The 18378-nt window shown below is 40.5% G+C and overlaps 1 protein-coding gene across 2 annotated transcripts in view; it reads right to left on the reverse strand.

The window, feature by feature from the left end:
- The window catches only part of si:dkeyp-69b9.6, a 42481-nt gene that overhangs the window by 14444 nt on the left and 9659 nt on the right, over window positions 1-18378 (reverse strand). The window lies entirely within an intron of this gene.

Raw genomic sequence — 18378 nt, forward strand, 5'->3', positions numbered from 1 at the left:
AATAAATGACCAATTATAATATTTTTGTCTCATTTGTTTAACTAGTTTCTCCTTATCTAATTTTAGGACTTGAGTGAAAATCTGATGATGTTTTAGGTCATATTTATGCAGAAATATAGAAAACCCTAAAGGGTTCACAAATTTTCAAGCACCACTGTATGTCCCTCATCTCTATAGTCATGTATCGATATTTACATCTAACCGAGTTTGTGCTTACAGCTAATGTTTCCTCTTTTTTTTTTTTTGACAACCTGGTGTAACAGATGAGCTTGTACTTTCCTTTTACAACTGATTTTTTCAATCCCACTACACTATACAACCTTTCCCCCACAAAGTACAGATTGATCACTGCAAAGCACTAACAAATTAACAACAGGTTTTCCCTGCGATGTAACGAATATCATGAAGCACCAACATGTGAACAACAAAATGATTCCTCAGTGGAGTTTCAGGAGCTCAGCTGTGTGACACTGCCATACACCTGCATGGAAGGGGAAGTGAGCGCTAAGATAACAGCTGAGTGACCGTTCAAAAGTGCTGTGTGGCAACCTGAAGACAAAGCCACTGAGACTCGATGACATGAGTTTGTGCTACTCTGTACTGGCAGTTAAAAGTATGCATCCTGGTGACCCACAGGGCTTCAACTGCAATGACCTTTACACATTGTGACTGACATGCAGACAATTGGACATACAACCAAATGGCCGGTCCCAAATGGAGCGACAACAGTCGGCGCATGACTGTATTACATGCCACATGCTAGCTTACTACTGTTGGGTGTCCATTATTTACATTGCAACTTGTATCATCCTTCAACCTATGCAGTGATGTACCGTGAGCTCTGTACCTGCAAACGCATTATACATGTGTGTACACTGAAGTGAGCGTCTACGTTCACAAATTTATTTGCATTCTGTCAACTTGGCCGCTGCTAGGAATGAGCGCAGCTCACAACAGTCAGCAGTAATGATACCATAGCAAAAACAACTTTTGGATTTAGCCGTAGTATTTCCAAAATAACACCATCTACTTCTTAGCCTGAAATGAGCATCTCATTGTGAATGATTGAATAATCATTTGTAATTCAATTTTATTTTCACTTATTATTGTGGCTCATATGGGATGCCGCATTCATTTCCTGGCTTTCTACACAAGTAATTTTTTATTTCAAAATGATCATTTTCATCATTTCATTTAGTGTACTTAGACGGTAGTGCATAGCATGATTGTTTTTACTAGAGGTTTTGCATAAAAGGTTATATAATTTTTATTCAGACACCGTTACAAAAGTTTTTACTCACAACATAGTTTAATTGGGAAGTATTTGGCTAAATCAGAAGCTAAAATCTAGCAGTGACTTAGATAAATGTACCACCAGTACCTTTAAAACAGTAGGTTCAAGGGGCAGCACACAAATGTAGGTCCACGTCCCCTGCCCTGGTTGATTCTGTGAAATCAGCCGACACCTTTGCAAAATACAACTCTAGAATCAGCAAGCACTATATGTGCAATGGAATTAACTTGTACTGTATATATGTATTGATTATATTCAGTATAGATATACAACATTCAAAGCTCAGCTGTTACAGAAATGGCGTCCTTCATTATCACCATTGTTCTTGTCATTGCACAACACTATAAATAACCTGGGCACCCTTGAGGAATTTAGGTACTGTGGCAACTGCATTGTTTTGTTTTGCTTCCTTTTGTAATGTAACAAAACAAATACTGATTTTGATCATGCCAAACCAGTACCATTTAACACTGACGGGCTAGTGATGCAAGTCCTAGTGGTTCACATCAAAATATTCCTTCTTGCAAGGCCATACAGATCTGTCTCTTAAGTATCAGATGGAAGCATAAACACCGATAATCCAAATCACATCCTCCTTGTTTGTAGGATGCTGTGACAAGTCCAACATGGTCACATTTGATGAGTTTTAAAAGGTTCTGCCAAATTTTACACAGGCACATCATGCGAAGTATCACTGTTCCTTTACCTTCACTCCTGGCAGGTTATTGAAATTCAGCAAGATGTGCCATAAATAGGTCATTGTTTATCCGAGTTTCTTACTGTAAATGATGACCAATGTTAACTGAAAGGCATCATTTGCTAATAGTAAATACACTTTTTTAACGAAAATGACTGGCTTTTTCAAAGGAAGGACTTTGCAGTTATTTCTAATTCTATTTATATGAGTATTTGTGTTTTAAATAAATGCAATCATTTTTATTCTATTGAGGAGTACAAATTTGGATCTTTCAGTGGCATGTAAAAGTTGGGGCCTCATTGCTTAAAATGTCTGTTATTGTGAATAGTTCAGTACTGATCAACAAAAGGCATAAAGTTAAAGATGACACATTTCTTTAATATTTTAAGCAAGACTACATTTTTATTTCCATCATTCACAGGTAAAATATGCAAAAAACAAACAGAAAAGGGCTTGAAGTAAATGATTGGGCACCCAACATGGTCAGTACTTAGTAAGATGCCCTCTGGCAAATATCACAGCTTGAAATACTTTCTGTAGCCAGCTAAGAGTCGTTCAATTGTAACTTGAACCTGGGGTATTTTCGCCCATTCGTCCTTTTAAAAAGCTTCTAATTCTGTAAGATTCTTGGGCCATCTTGCATGCACTGTTCTTTTGAGGTCTACCCACAGATTTTCAGTGATGTTTAGGTTTCGGGACTGTGAGTGGTATGGCAAAACCGTCAGCTTGCACCCCTCAAGGTATTCTGTTGTAGATTTTGTGGTGTGTTTCAGATCATTATCTTGTTGTAGGGCCCATCCTCTTTTTAACTTCAGTTTTTTTTACAAATGGTGTGACATTTGTTTCTAGAATTTACTGGTATTAATTTGAATTCATTCCTCTCTCTACCAATGACATGTTCCCTGTGCCACTGTTTCGCCAATTCAAATCCCGTAAATGCTAATCGGGACACTGCTCTGTTGGGCCCTTGAGCAAAGCCCTTAACCTGCAATTGCTGAGCACTTTGAGTAGTGAGAAAAAACGCTATATAAATGCAAAGAATTATTATTATTACTGTGCTGATTTTAAATAAATAATCGCTTCCCTCAAGGATGCAGGCTCTAATCGGGCACAAGCACACTTTGCTCAGAGGACAGCTGGGGTGCCTGCCAGATTGCAAAGACACGTGCGAGTGAGGGCATCAGGCAGGTGCCTCATTAATTCCCTGGAGGGTACAGCGCATTTGCTCCTACCCCTTGTTAGGAGCATTACCATAAAAGGAGCCTGCACGGGAGAGAAGGCGGAACAGAAGACAAGACTCGTGAGAATAGCACTGGTAGGAGAGGCAGCACTGTAGATGTCCCTATGACGGGGGGAAGGATCAGCACTCTGGGGGTGGGGGGATCATCCCCCTGACTTAATGTTGTGGAGTGGGTGCGATTGTGGTGGAGACCTCTCTAGGGATCCAAGGTACATTGGAGTGAGTGGGAAGGAGGACAAGAGGACAACTGACCGCAAGCATTCTGGCCAACAGCGCTCATGGCAGCCAAGACGTGGGTCATGTTGGCGAGGGCCCCAGCTGCTAGTGTCTCCACCAGCTAAGCGAGCAATGGGTGAGCTGCAGAGACGAAGTGGGTATTGCACTGGGCTTGTCAGATGGAACAAGGACCCGATAGCTGTGATGGTTTTATTCTCGTTTTAAAAACTGGATTTTTAATCCCACAGATGTTCGTTGTTTTTATGGATTATTTATGTATTTAAGAGAGCACTGCGTGTTGGACATTGTTTTGTTGGATTGTTTTTAATAAAGGCACTTGGCACCTTTATGTACCTACCCCTTGCTTTGTGCAAGTGTTTCATCTTCTGGCTCACCCCTCGGGTACGTTAGTGGGTGGGTTTAATAGACTCCTCGGAAGGATCTGGTAATGTGGAGCCAATCCGCACCATCACAGCCACTGACTGCAAGACGAGCCCAAAATCTGACTGATCCATTGCCACGTTTAACAGATGGAGACGTGTTCTTTTCCTGGAATTCGAAACCCTTTTTTCTCCAAACACACATTGCAGCCACCTCATCAGTCCACACGACTTGTTTTTCAACGTGCATCAGGCTTCTTTAGATGTTTATTTACAAACTTCAGGCGCTGAATATTATGGCCAGGCCACAGGAAAGCTTTTCTTCTACTGACTCTACCACGAAGGTCATATTTGCTCAGGTGTTGCTGCACAGTAGAACAGTGGACCACCATTTTGCCAGCCATTCTAGCATTCCAATAAGCAGTTCTTTCTGAAAACTCTCAGGTCTTCTAGACCTCAGCTTGACCACCACCATTCCTGTTAACTGCCATTTCTTAATAACATTACAAACTGAGGAAATAGCTACCTGAAAACACTTTGCTATCTTCTTGCAGCCTCCTCGTACTTTGTGAGAATCAATACTTTTACTTTCAGAGTGCTAGGCAGCTGCTTAGAGGAGCCCATGGCTGCCGATTGCTACGACAAGGTTTGGGGAGTCTGAGAATTTATACAGCTTTGTAATTTGCACCACGTGGGGTTTCCTAACAATGACTGTGAACAAGCTATATCCCTGTCTGAGACCACCTTGGGAAATGTTATCTGAGACCTCAAATATCTTGGGGTGCCCAAACTTTTGCATGGTGCCCCTTGCCTTTATCAAAGTACAATTGAACAAAACAAAAACAATACACTAACCTTGCATAAACTGCTGAAAAGAAATGTCTCGTCTTTGACTTTATGCCTTTTGCTGATGAGTTCATCTTCTGCTCACTTAACCATTCACAGTAACAGACATTTTAAGCAAGGGTGCCCAAACTTTTGTATGTCACTGTATTGAGTTTTACATTTTTCTTACTCTGCCTCATTAGAGAAAATAGAACTCAATACTTGAACAAAATTACACTACAGTAAAACCTAGTTTAACACGGTTAATCCGTTCCAGACTCTGCCGCAATAAATGAATTTCCCCGAAGTAGGATTCTTTATTTATAAATCGAATATTTTCACAGTTAGAGCATAGAAAACCTGTTTACGACCTTCTAAATACATTTTTTAACATTATTAGAGCCCTCTAGACATGAAATAACACCCTTTAGTCAAAGGTTTAAACTGTGCTCCATGACAAGACAGAGATGGCAGTTCTTTCTCACAATTAAAAGAATGTAAACAGATCTTCTCTTCAAAGGAGTGTCTGCATCTGGAGCAGAGAATATCAGAGAGAGAGAGAGAGAGAGAGAGAAAGAAAAGCAAACAATCAAAAATCAATAGGGCTGTTGGGGCTTTTAAGCATGCGAAGCACCGCCGGACAGAGCAGCTGCAAGGAAGGCAGCAATGGGAATGTAGTCTTTCAGCATTTTTTAGAGGAGTGTCCATATCCTCTAGGCCACTGTGCGAAAAACCCCTCTGCTCACACCCCGTCCGTCAGGAGCAGAGAATGTCAGAGATAGAGAGAGAGAGAGATAGAGAAAAGCAAACAATCAAAAATCAATATGTGCTGTTTGGGCTTTCAAGTATGCGAAGCACCGCACGGGAAGCATATCGTATATCATTAAGGAGTTTTATTTAATATGTAATACGTGCTCTGATTGGGTAGCTTCTCAGCCATCTGCCAATTGCGTCCCTTGTATGAAATCAACTGGGCAAAACAACTGAGGAAGCATGTACCATAAATTAAAAGACCCATTGTCCACAGAAATCTGCGAACCAGCAAAAAATCTGTGATATATATTTAGATATCCTTACATTTAAAATCCGCGATACAGTGAAGCCGCAAAAGTCGAAGAGCAATATAGCGAGGGATCACTGTATAGGTGGAAAATGAAAAGCCATTTTTTATTTACTGTGACCAAAGGACACCCCTACAAACTAGACAGACTACCACGTAATCTGAACAAAGAACAAAATTGCAACAAGACTAACAAAAGGGATCAATAAAGCTACCGTAAATCAGTACTCTTGCTAAGGTAATATGTCTTAAGAACGATATGTTTTGATTAACGTGATCCGTTTTGTCAACAAACAAGTTTTAAATAACACTTTTCTACACTGAACGCCTTTCAAAGGCCCTTTATAAACAAAGCATGTTAACAATGTGATCAAATAAAATAACTTGGTCAAGGTTATACAGTGAGCAAGTGCTGGGGATTCAGGCTTTTGATTTATTTCTACAGTACCTTTCATACAGAACACTATCCAATTTCAAGGTGCAGAACAATTTGTTTAAGTGTTTCTGAAATTTGAGAAGTGCCAGATGAAACGCCATACTCAGGAAATTGGTGGCAGAAATCAAAAACAGGCAACCCAATCAGGCCACATATTAATATACTGTACATATTCACTTGCAAACGACACCAAACTATAAACCTGTTTTATAACATTTTTAAGACTCTGTCTAAATCAAAACAAAAACAAAAAAAAAGAAGAACACACAATCATTCCACTATTTGTGGATCCAATAAAATCAGCGATGGAGCCATATTTATACATTCCACATTACTTAAAGCCCTACAGCACAAAGATGTCCAAATGATACAAATCAATCATGCATAGCCAGAATAACCTCTTTACATATACATAAAAATCAAATTAGTTGAAAACTCATTAAAATCTAGGCAATAAAATTTACAAGAAAGCATACAACTCATTCACTGACTCGTTATGGAGGCTTTTCAGAGGTCACTATGCCAACCTACAGCAGGCCTAATATTGCAGTTGAGATTAGTCAGTCGATTGTGCGCTCTATCAACTTTCTGCTTTTAGTCTTTATTTTGGCTAGTATTCATTTAAGCTGAAAAAAAGCAAAGTATTCCGGACATCCTCAAACCCTTTCCTTCCTTTACTGTATAAATCATGTGTTTGCATTATTCATCTAAACCAATTATATTTGTCCATTCATTTAAACATTTATCATAATTACGTACATGCAAAACTGACCACAAAATGTTTCAGGGCTGAAGAATGCAATATTCCAAACTCAGGAAACTCTGTTTGAGGGATATCTGCTTGGTCGCCTGCTACGTGTTGGGTTAACTGGCAGTTATGAAGTGTAGCTGTGGGAATGTGCAAGAATTGGCCCTGTGGTGGTCTGGCACCCAGTCCAAGATCTGTGAAGAGCTATGCGTGTCCTTTTTCCTGTACTTTCTGCACCAGTTGTTTCCAGGACGTTTACCACAGAGATGATGAGATGAAACATTTAAATGTAGTATTATATATCAGAGGTTCCTACCGTATATACTCGTGTACAAGTCTGGTTTTGAAACCCGAAAAATCAATCATAAAATCAGACCCCGACTTATAAACCGTTCAAAAAAAACAAACTTTTTTTTGTTTTTTTTTTACATCTTCTTGCTGCATCTAATCTCATGCCAGTTTCTCAGACACATCGAATTTTGTTGCAGCAGCGCCGTTGCCAATTTCTTTCACCACTTCAACGAACTTTAATTTAAAACCAGTTTCATATTTTCTTCTGATTGAACACTCCATCGTAGATAAGGGATGCTATTATGATAAAGAAGTATGAGGGTGTGAGATACAAAAAAAAACACAAAACAGTGCAAATGTCGCTTCAGAATAGTTCAGGTATTACCGTGTAGTCACGTAGGCACAATACATAGAAAAAAAGGCTGTGTGCTCCATGGTTACTCTCTCAGGTGGGCATTAGCATATCATAATCTCTTGGACCAATAGCGTGAGTTTTCAGCATTCGACTTATACGATCGACATTATGAAATACGGAAAATTATACGGTAAAATCAAGCCCCGGCTTATCTGCAGGAGAACTTAAATGCAAGTATATTTGGTATTTGATGACAAGATGTTTCAAAGACTTTTATTCCAACTATTCTGTGACCTTTAGATATGCAAAAGTATAGGATGTGTGTTGGATTATACTGTTTACCTGTATAATGATTGGTGCAAACTAATGTATTTCTTAACTGTGTTATGCAGATTATCTTGCTTTTTTAAACTGAAACCTCTCCCAACTAGGGATGCTCTGATCACTTATTTTTTTAGGGCCGGAGCCGCGTGAGTGGAAGCCATTCCAGCAGCTCCGTGTATGACTTTATCTTTTTACCTTTTTTTTTCTATTTCACTGATCACTTCTACCACTTTCTTTTATGTGGAATCACTCCCTGGACACTTTTTACTATTTTTACTACTTGACATGGATTTTTTTTTTTTTTTAATGAATTTCCCCTTGGGATTAATAAAGTATCTACCTATCTATTTATCTACTGATCACTAATTTCATGTTACTGGTTAAGCCAATTCAATTATTTTTTCTTCTTTATCTCTTAAAAAAAGTTTTAAAACCACATAACAGAGATGTGCATGCCTTATGTTCTATATTAAAATGTATTTTACTAATTAAACTGTAGACCACAGACCACATTAATAGGCGTTATTTATTAATTTTCTGACAAAATGAAATTCTGATGGCCTACTGTTTAGTGACCATAAAAACACTAAAATAAATAAAATTATCTTAAAAAGAGTACTTTTAACTAATAAAATGAATACACATGCTTCTCAAAATTACAAGCTGCCAAACTGTTTAATTTTTTCTGCAAGTTATGTCAGCAGCAATGAATGTGTGAGATTAGAGTACAACAGCACACAGACAAAATATAAGAGAAAATGGGCATGTTGAAACCTCACAAAGACAGCACTCTGAGCTGTGGCTAACCCCATGTCCATGGAGCTATGAGGCAGCAGGATTAACTACTATGTTCACTGTGATTCTCCTAATTTTTTTAAACAACAAAAAGGGAAGTGTACAATTATTTGAATAAATGCATCTTTCACCAAGATATATATGAAAAACTAAAGAATCCAAACTAAACTCTTCTAGTCCCCGCAGGGGACTGTATTTTTTCCGGTCCTGTTCAGCCAACATACATCAGACTTCCAATACAACTCAGACTCTGCCACGTGCAAAAGTTTGCTGACGACGCTGCTGTCATGGGCTGCATCAAGAGTGGGCAGGAGGAGGAGTATAGGAACCTAATCAAGGACTTTGTTAAATGGTGCGACTTAAACCACCTACAACTGAACACCAACAAAACCAAGGAGCTGGTGGTGGATTTTTAGGAGGCCCAGGCTCCTCATGGACCCCGTGATCATCAGAGGTGACTGTGCAGAGGGTGCAGACCTATAAATACCTGAGAGTGCAGCTGGATGATAAATTGGACTGGACTGCCAATACTGATGCTCTTTGTAAGAAAGGACAGAGCCGACTATACTTCCTTAGAAGGCTGGCATCCTTCAACATATGCAATAAGATGCTGCAGATGTTCTGTTGTGGCGAACACCCTCTTCTACGCGGTGGTGTGCTGGGGAGGCACCATAAAGAAGAGGGACATCTCACACATGAACAAACTGGTGAGGAAGGCAGGCTCTATTATAGGCACGAAGCTGGACAGTTTGACATTCGTGGCAGAGTGACGGGCACGGAGTAGGCTCCTGACAATAATGGAGAATCCACTGCATCCACTAAACAGGATCATCTCCAAACAGAGGAGCAGCTTCAGCGACAGACTGCTGTTACTGACCTGCTTCAATGACAGACTGAGGAAATCGTTCCTCCCCCACACTATGCGACTCTTCAATTCCACCCGGGGGGTAAACGTTAACATTATACAAAGTTATTGTCTGTCTGTTATACCTTCATTGTTATCGCTCTTTAATTTAATATTGTTCTTTATCAGTATGCTGCTGCTGGAGTATGTGAATTTCCCCTTGGGATTAATAAAGTATCTATCTATCTATCTAGTATATGACAAACTACAAAGAACAGAATCATTCCAGACAGGGGAAACTGGGTACATCCTGGGACTAAAATTATGCCAAAAACCCTGCAGAGGAAAAGGACACCGTCTCTTTAGTATTGATCAAGCCGCTATCATTCAGGCGTATGACTCATGATGAGAAACTCCAAACACATAGAAAAGCCAAATTTGGTAGATGCCTTAAAGCAGAACAACCATCCCTATATAATTTCTGTAGACACTCTGGTGAAATTCCATTTTAAATCAGAAATCATGAAGTATGTCTTTTGAACAAAGGAAAGGAAGGAATAAAACTTTACCTTTTATTGTAAAAACGTAAAACCCCAGATACTGACACAGCAGAGCCTTTAACCAAATGTACAAAATGGAGCTGAGCTAAGAGTAAACCAATGCATGGAGAAGGCCATTATAATTATGCTTTTCTCGCTCTCTCCATCCATTGGTTCAATTTCTTAACCTACTTATTTTAAATGCAGGTGTACGTGATGATGGAGCTGACGTATGGAGAATGACAAGTAACTGGAAAATCATGCAAATGCATGACAGACAGTGCTTAACAAAAAGTAAATGACACAGAAATGCCACTAACAGGTTCAGATGTTACAAAACAATGTCTTTTATTTTCTATAACATGTGTAAATCGATAGCCCAGCAGTTAATGATGCTAACAAACAGCTACAGGGCCAGTCACTGTCTATGAGGAGACTGCATGTTTTCACGTCTACATGAGTTTTCACTTGAATTTAGTTTTCTTCCATTTGCCAATAACACAGATGACATTTTAACCAAAGATTCTGAACTGTGCCTGAATAAAATTGTTGGTAGCTTAATTTGAGACTCTAAACTAGGTCTGCAGAAACTGTTGGAATATGTGCTAAAATGCAAATGCCTTCCATTCATATTTAGTTTTTGATTTGTGCCTGACTTTTTGATATGTCTGTGAATGCCTGTAATGCAAAAAGCAGGTAAATAATTAATTACAGCCAACATTAAGGCTCTATCAGACAATCATCTTAATTAAAAAAAAAAACTAACTTTGAAAAAATAGTTTGGGGGTGATATAACTAATATAGAGCCAACAGTGTGTGGGCCATGTAAAAATATTAGAACTCTCACCACCTTGAGCAGCACACACTCACTGGTATCCACAATTCTGATGCAACGCGGTGGAGAGGTTCAGGGTAGTCAAACTGATTTGTGCCTAATTATGACAAATGCTTAAAGGTGGTGATGCAGGGATGAGTTGTGTTACCTGACAACTCAACAGCTGTAGGGTTAAAAGCCAGAGCCAGTCACTATTTGTGTGTACTTTGTACGTTTCTCCAATGTTTGTAAGGGCTTTCACTTGGCAGTCAGTCTTCACTTGTACGTATAACAAAGACATAAACTTTACATCAACTGGTAACTATGAATCATCTTGTTATGTATCTGGCACCTATACAGGATTGGTTGGATAATTGTTTAGCTATTGAAAAGTTGGTAAATTGTATTCAAAGTGTCTGAAATTGCCTTTTATATACTCGCATCCATAACAGAAAGAGGAGGTTAGGAGCAGGCGCTGATACTGTGCACTGCCGCACCCACCACATGACAAACCAACTCAGGATCCCAGATTAAGACCCGAGTGCAACCATGCAACGGATGACACCTCAGCACCACACCAGTTCAGATGGATTGGAACAATGTGAGGTTTTTTATGGTGGCTGGAGTGCCAATTCTGCCACCAACCCCCAGGTTTTTCCCTGCAGGTTAGAAGAACTACATGCAGGGCTGGATGCAGATTAATGTCATACCCAGGATAGGATAACAGAAAGGAACCATTTAAAAACAACATAACTCTTTAGCTACTAAACAAAAACAGTAACTTCAACATGTAAATGCCCATTAGATTTTCTCCTATACCTTTATAGATGTCACTGGTGGATATGTGCATGCACTAGACAAGAAATTATGGCGCTTTTCCACTGCATAGTACGGCACAGCACGGTTCAGTACAGCTCACCTTGGTTCAGCTCGGTTTGCGCTTCGACTGCAGTTTAGTACCGCTTTAGAGTGGGCGGGATTATTCACGTGTTGTTATAGTTGCTCCGCCTCTACTGCCGTGACATCATCGTAAATGTGCCACAAACAAACACACAACAATTGAGCATATCGACGGAATGGTGTTCTTCTCCTACTCCTGTAGTCGCTCTTCATTTTTTTTAACTTGTCCCTACACTGTTTGTGATGGTAGCCATGTGCGCCCAAGAGCTTAGCGACCTCCTGAAAAACTTTTTCATTCCGCATCGCCCCATCCAGCTCTCACTGGATCCGCTCCTCGGCTACCAACGAGAGGAACGTCTGTACTTCCTCAATAGACCACGAAACAGCCATTTTTGGTTAAAACAAAATGGTGCGTCCGAACCTTCGCTGGCTGTGCTAAAAATCTAGCGGGTCTGTTGTGTCTCGTGTCGCAAGTTCAGTGACGCAGTAATGAAGATTTTCTCCGGCCAATCAGTGACCAGCAAAGTTTACACGTTACGTTTTGGTAACAGTTCGGCGCGCTTGGAACCTCGGCTGAGGTGGTACTAAAAAAAGGACCAGGTACCAGGTACTGTTCCCAGTGGAAAACCCCCCAAAAGTGAGCTGAACTGAACCGTGTCGTGCCGCACTATGCAGTGGAAAAGCGCATTTAGTATATCTAGAACTGGCACGCAACTTGGGGTGCTTTCACACCTATAGTTCGATTGCTTTATTCCGCACCAGTCAGAAAAATGTTACAATGTAGTAAACAGACGTGGGTACGGTTTGCTTTCACATATGCCGAGTTCTAAACGAACCAAAATAGACCGCAAAGCCCATAGGCACCAGGGAAACTTGTCTTTCTCTTTTCCAGAACTTCCCATCTTGCTGAGTGCATCACGCACTTCTATATACTTCTCCCAAAGTTTTTTGTCTTAATACGGCATTGTTCAACTGTCTGAGGATAGCCTTTCTCCCTTAGCTGCTTACTGAACAGCGCGCAAATGCAGCTGTTTTTATGTGTCGTGGACAGTTGCTTTTGGATATGCTCATCCGACCATATATCTATGAGGCACTTAATTTCTTCAGCACTCCACATTTCTCCGCGGTTTGATTTCATCGCAAGTCAATAGTTTGAAAAATTTAATGGAGTCAACATGGAAGTGAAAAGAATTTTACCCACAACCGGCTGCTGCTTCACCACCTGAGGCCACAGGTCCACCACGCCCTCGACCCTCTGCAGTTCGCATACCAGGAGAAGGTGGGAGCGGAGGATGCCATCATCTATATGCTACACTGATCCCTCTCCAACCTGGACAGAGGCAGTGGTGCTGTAAGAATTATGTTTTTGGAATTCTCTAGCGCCTTCAACACCATCCAACCTCTGCTCCATAGGGACAAGCTGACTGAGATGGGAGTAGATTCACACCTTGTGGCATGGATTGTGGACTATCTTACAGACAGACCTCAATATGTGCGTCTTGGGAACTGCAGGTCTGACATTGTGTGCAGCAATACAGGGGCACCGCAGGGGACTGTACTTTCTCCGGTCCTGTTCAATCTATATACATCAGACTTCCAATATGACTCGGAGTCCTGCCACGTGCAAAAGTTCGCTGATGACACTGCTATTGTGGGCTGCATCAGGAGTGGGCAGGAGGAGGAGTACAGAAAGTTAATCAAGGACTTTGTTAAATGGTGCGACTCAAACCACTTACACCTTAACACCAGCAAGACCAAGGAGCTGGTGGTGGATTTTAGGAGGCCCAGGCCCCTCATGGACCCTGTGATCATCAGAGGTGACTGTGTGCAGAGGGTGCAGACCTATAAATATCTGGGAGTGCAGCTGGATGACAAATTGGACTGGACTGCCAATACTGATGCTCTATGTAAGAAAGCTCAGAGCAGACTTTACTTTCTGAGAAGGTTGGCATCCTTCAACATCTGCAGTAAGATGCTGCAGATGTTCTACCAGACGGTTGTGGTGAGTGCCCTCTTCTACGCGGTGGTGTGCTGGGGTGGCAGCATAAAGATGAAAGACGCCTCACGCCTGGACAAACTTGTTAAGAAGGCAGGCTCTATTGTAGGATTAAAGTTGGACAGTTTAACATCTGTGGCAGAGCGACGGGCACTAAGCAAACTCCTGTCAATCATGAAGAATCCATTGCATCCACTTTACAGGATCATCTCCAGGCAGAGGAGTAGCTTCAGTGACAGACTTTTGTCACTGTCCTGTTCCACTGACAGACTGAGGAGATCGTTCCTACCCTACACTATGCGACTCTTCAATTCCACCCGGGGGAGTAAATGCAAACATTAATTTTATTTTAATTCTTTTCATTTTTATTACTATTTAATTTAATATTGTTTCTTTGTATCAGTATACTGCTGCTGGATTATGTGAATTTCCCCTTGGGATTAATAAAGTATCTATCTATCCATCTATCTCTTATACCCAAAGTGCATTAAACTATACCCTTTCGTCAGATTTGGTTTGGTTGCTTCCACACCAGACGAACCGTACCAAAGTAGAGTGGATAAAGCGGTCCGAGACCACCCCTTCAGGCAGGTCTCGATCGATTGATTTGGTGCGCACCAAAGTACCGAGATTGCATTCACATCAACGCAAACGAACCGAACCAAGGGACCAAACACGTTTGGTGCGCACCAAATGCTGTAGGTGTGAAAGCACCCTAAGACTTAGTTGTCCAAATCCAGATTAACACTGCTGGTTCTGTTAATCTGAGAATATGTAAAATTCACTGTCTAACCTTGAAAATATTTATGACACCCATCCATCTTCCTAAGTTGCTTATCCAGGGCAGGATCACGGGGCAGCCTGAGCCTGTCAAGAACCATTAATATAAGAGAATCACAGCAGCTGTAGCTATAATCATACCAGACATGACTGAGAAGTCATTCAGAGGAACAGAGTGTTGGTTTGATATTTCAAGACAGAAATCATACTCACAGAGGAATACTATAATTTGGATACATTTTTCTACTAAAACAGTATTTTGTTAAGAGTCTGGTGAGTTATAAAGTCTTGAAATTGCTCCATTCCTGAATATACATGTATATGTACTTGCTCTTGGATGGACTGGCACCCAACAATACTGGGACGGGGTCCAGCTCCCTCTGAAATTGGATTATGCAGCCTTGGAAAATAGTTGGAGGGGAGGATGGATTTCCATGCTGACTTACTGCTCCAAGTTCCATTCCAGTAACTGGCAACTGTACGATAAAATTTAGCTTCTGACGATGGTATATAAATGTTACCATAATGTGTGTCATATGGAGTGGTGAGGCAGCTTTTATTATTGGAATCCCGGTTTGATAACAAGCTGGCGATCCTGTATGTGAAGTTAGCAAATTGCTCTTGTATCTGCATTATTTTTTTTTTGCTTTTGTTTTCCTATGATGCTTATATTTATTCACAAAATTCAAAGACATGCAGCTAATCTGATTATAAAAACTTGAAAATAGGCTATTTCTGCTGCATGCATGGATGACAACAGGGATGAACTGGTGTGTGTGCCCCTTTTGTACTCAACCACTGTTAGTTGTGAATATTACTTGAAATGTTTAATTTAAAAAATGGTTTTGCACAACTATCTCAAGTGGATTTTTAAGATTCCTTAATAAACTGCTCAATATACTTGCTTTCCTTTTTTTTTTTTTTTTGGATAAAGTGGTGTCTCTGAGGCTAGAGGTCTGCGCCCGCAATCGGAAGGTTGCTGGTTCAAATCCCGTAAATGTCAGAAGTGACTAAACTCCATTTGGCCCTTGAGCAAGGCCTTTAACCTGCAATTGCTTCGTCCTGGGTATGATGTTAATCTGCATCCAGCCCTGCAAGTAGGTCCTCCAATTAAAACGGAGAACTTGGCACTCCAGCCACTGTAAAAATCCTCACAATGTTCTAGTGTGGTGCTGAGGTCACCAGCTGCATTCCCAATCCAGGTGGTTCATTATGTGGTGTGCATGCTCCCAACCTCCGTGGTTAAAGGCAAACAAGAAAGCACACTCACAAACCCTTAATATAAAGTGAATGAATATGATATGACAAGGAAGGGGTTACAGAGCAGTCAACGCTTTCAATAATGGCATTCAATGCACAGCTTAAATCTAAAGATATACCAGTGTGTGCTCAGTCTATGAACATTAACAACAATACATATCTCTCTATTATAAAAAATAAAATCTTGGAAGGTTGGAAGGAAACGAGACGTGATTTTCTCAGAGAGACACTTTCACGTCCCGCGAGACAAGTTTTTGTGCCAAAAGATTTAACCAGGCCCGGGGCTGAAAATAAAACAAAGAGTAGATGACAAAGTAGAACGTTGTAAAGAATTCAAAAATGTTGCCTCAGTACACATGCAGAGCAGGTTAGAGATAATGGAAGTATAAAAATTCAAAAGTCTCAAACAAAGGATAGTAAAGATTGCATTAGCAAAAACAAATGGAAATTATTACTCTGTGAAATAATGGAACAGCGAAAAGAGATCAAATATATTGTTTGGATTTAAACTTTAATTCGGAGAGTTGTAGATCGTATAATTAGTGTTGCCATCAGTGTTTCTTCCAATGAAGAGGTGTATCCGCGAGAATTAAAAGATTTGTTGTTTGGTGAAAGTGAAATCCCACGAGAAATCATTTCTCATTTGTGTGAATGACATTTCTTGTAGAGAGAAAGAAACGACGTTCACTCACAGATAGTTATACGTTGCGTTGACACGATGCAATTCCAAACATGGAATCAAAATTCAAAGCGATATTGACGAAAAAGTAAAGGCGAAAAGAGATTGAATATATGGACATAGGTGATATGACAGAAGTGCGCCGTGCGAGATGCAGATCACGCGGCACGGCAGCAGCAAGCCAGCAGCTGATCATGCAAAGAGAAGATAAAAAAACAAAAAAACTGCATTTGTTTCCCATTGTACTGTTTAAGAGGGGGTTTCAGAGGAGCGACTGCGTGTCCTTGGGATGTGTTCAGCCCTCCTCTTCTCAAAGCGAGCAGCAGAGACGCGAAGTGGCAGGCATGTAGCGCAGGCCGAGGGTGGGGGGTATTTGGGTTGGGGAGCGAAGCCCCATAGTGTCTTATAAATAAAGTTCTATCTACTTATCTAATCTATCCATCCAGCTATCAGCACAAAATGAGATATGCATACATTTGTCTGCTATACCCTTGGCTGTACATCAGATAGGAAAAACACTGTCAATTTGTCCAAAGCAGTTGACACCCATCCATCCTTCCATTCATCTATCAATTTTCTAAACTCACTTAACCAGAGGAGGGTTATATGGTAGCTTGAGTCTATCCCGGCAACCACGAGGCACAACACAGGAACGCCACCTGGAGAAGCAGACTTTCCTCTGGGTGCTCTGGTTCCCTCCCATAGGCCAAAGACATGCAGGTTAGTTGAATTTGCATTGCTAAATTAGCCCCTGATGTGTGTGTCTAAGTTTTCAGTATGAATTGTATCTGGTTCATGCCACAGTAAAATCAGTTTGATTCCCTCCAAGACTAAATCTTTGTGCCAACTGTGCCTAATAAAAAGCAGAACTACTACTCAATTGGCTTGCTGAGCTAAAGAGCCACTTGTGAAAGCCTGAGACCTGCAGTCCGCTTTAGTGCGGAATACTCTCAAACTTACTTGCACTACTTTTTTAACAAAAAACATAGAAACGTAAACTTATAATAATAATAAAAGCCACTTGGAAAGAAGCCAGGTTTAAATAATAATATAGGCCATATATCACTTGCTGGTCGATAATCACATGATTGAGAGTCCAGCGACATGCTCACTTAAAACAGTTGGACATTTCACATTTCAAAACAAGATAAATGTGTTTAGAAAAAGATGCAATTACTGTTGCCTTCTAGTACTGGGCAGAGACATAGAAATACACTTAAATGGAACAGCAATGGCATAAGCAACATGCACAAGTTCATGTTCCATTTCAAACAAAGTTGTACACTCCACCTGCATGCAAAGTTTGTAAGTTACCATATAGCATTGTCCCTTTTATGACTAAGCGCTCAGAGAGAGAGAGAGAGAGAGAGAGAGACACACACACACACACACACACACACACACACACACACACACACAACTTCTTTACCACTTCCTGCCCAATAATCAAGAAACTGACTAAGGGAGAGAAATTACTGCTGTGGTTTTTTTTTTTTCTTTCCTTCATGCAAGTTTAAAAAAAGAGCCATGTGCTAGGTGGACCTTACATATCTAGCAAACCTGTCTCCACAAGTTCCTGTCCAAGCCATTATCCTGAAAGAAACTCTACCACTGGGCCAGTTTGCTAATATAACTGGTATTTTGCTTCTCTTGGTAATATGCAACATTTTTGGCTTGTAGATTAAACAAAAAAGTGTGCACAATACTTACAAGTTTACTTGATACGTGAAACACAATACAATCTGTGATTTTTGCGATAGTCGGTGTGGCAGTGTAATGAAACAGCTACCCTGTGTGCCACTAAAGGATCTGCTTGAACTGCCAGTACCCAAAACTGTAAAATATGGAAGCAATTATTCTATATCAGAACGACACACTGCATGATAACGTGCAGTGAATACACTT

This window comes from Polypterus senegalus, chromosome 18 (genome assembly GCF_016835505.1).
Source record: "Polypterus senegalus isolate Bchr_013 chromosome 18, ASM1683550v1, whole genome shotgun sequence".
Lineage (NCBI taxonomy): Eukaryota > Metazoa > Chordata > Cladistia > Polypteriformes > Polypteridae > Polypterus > Polypterus senegalus.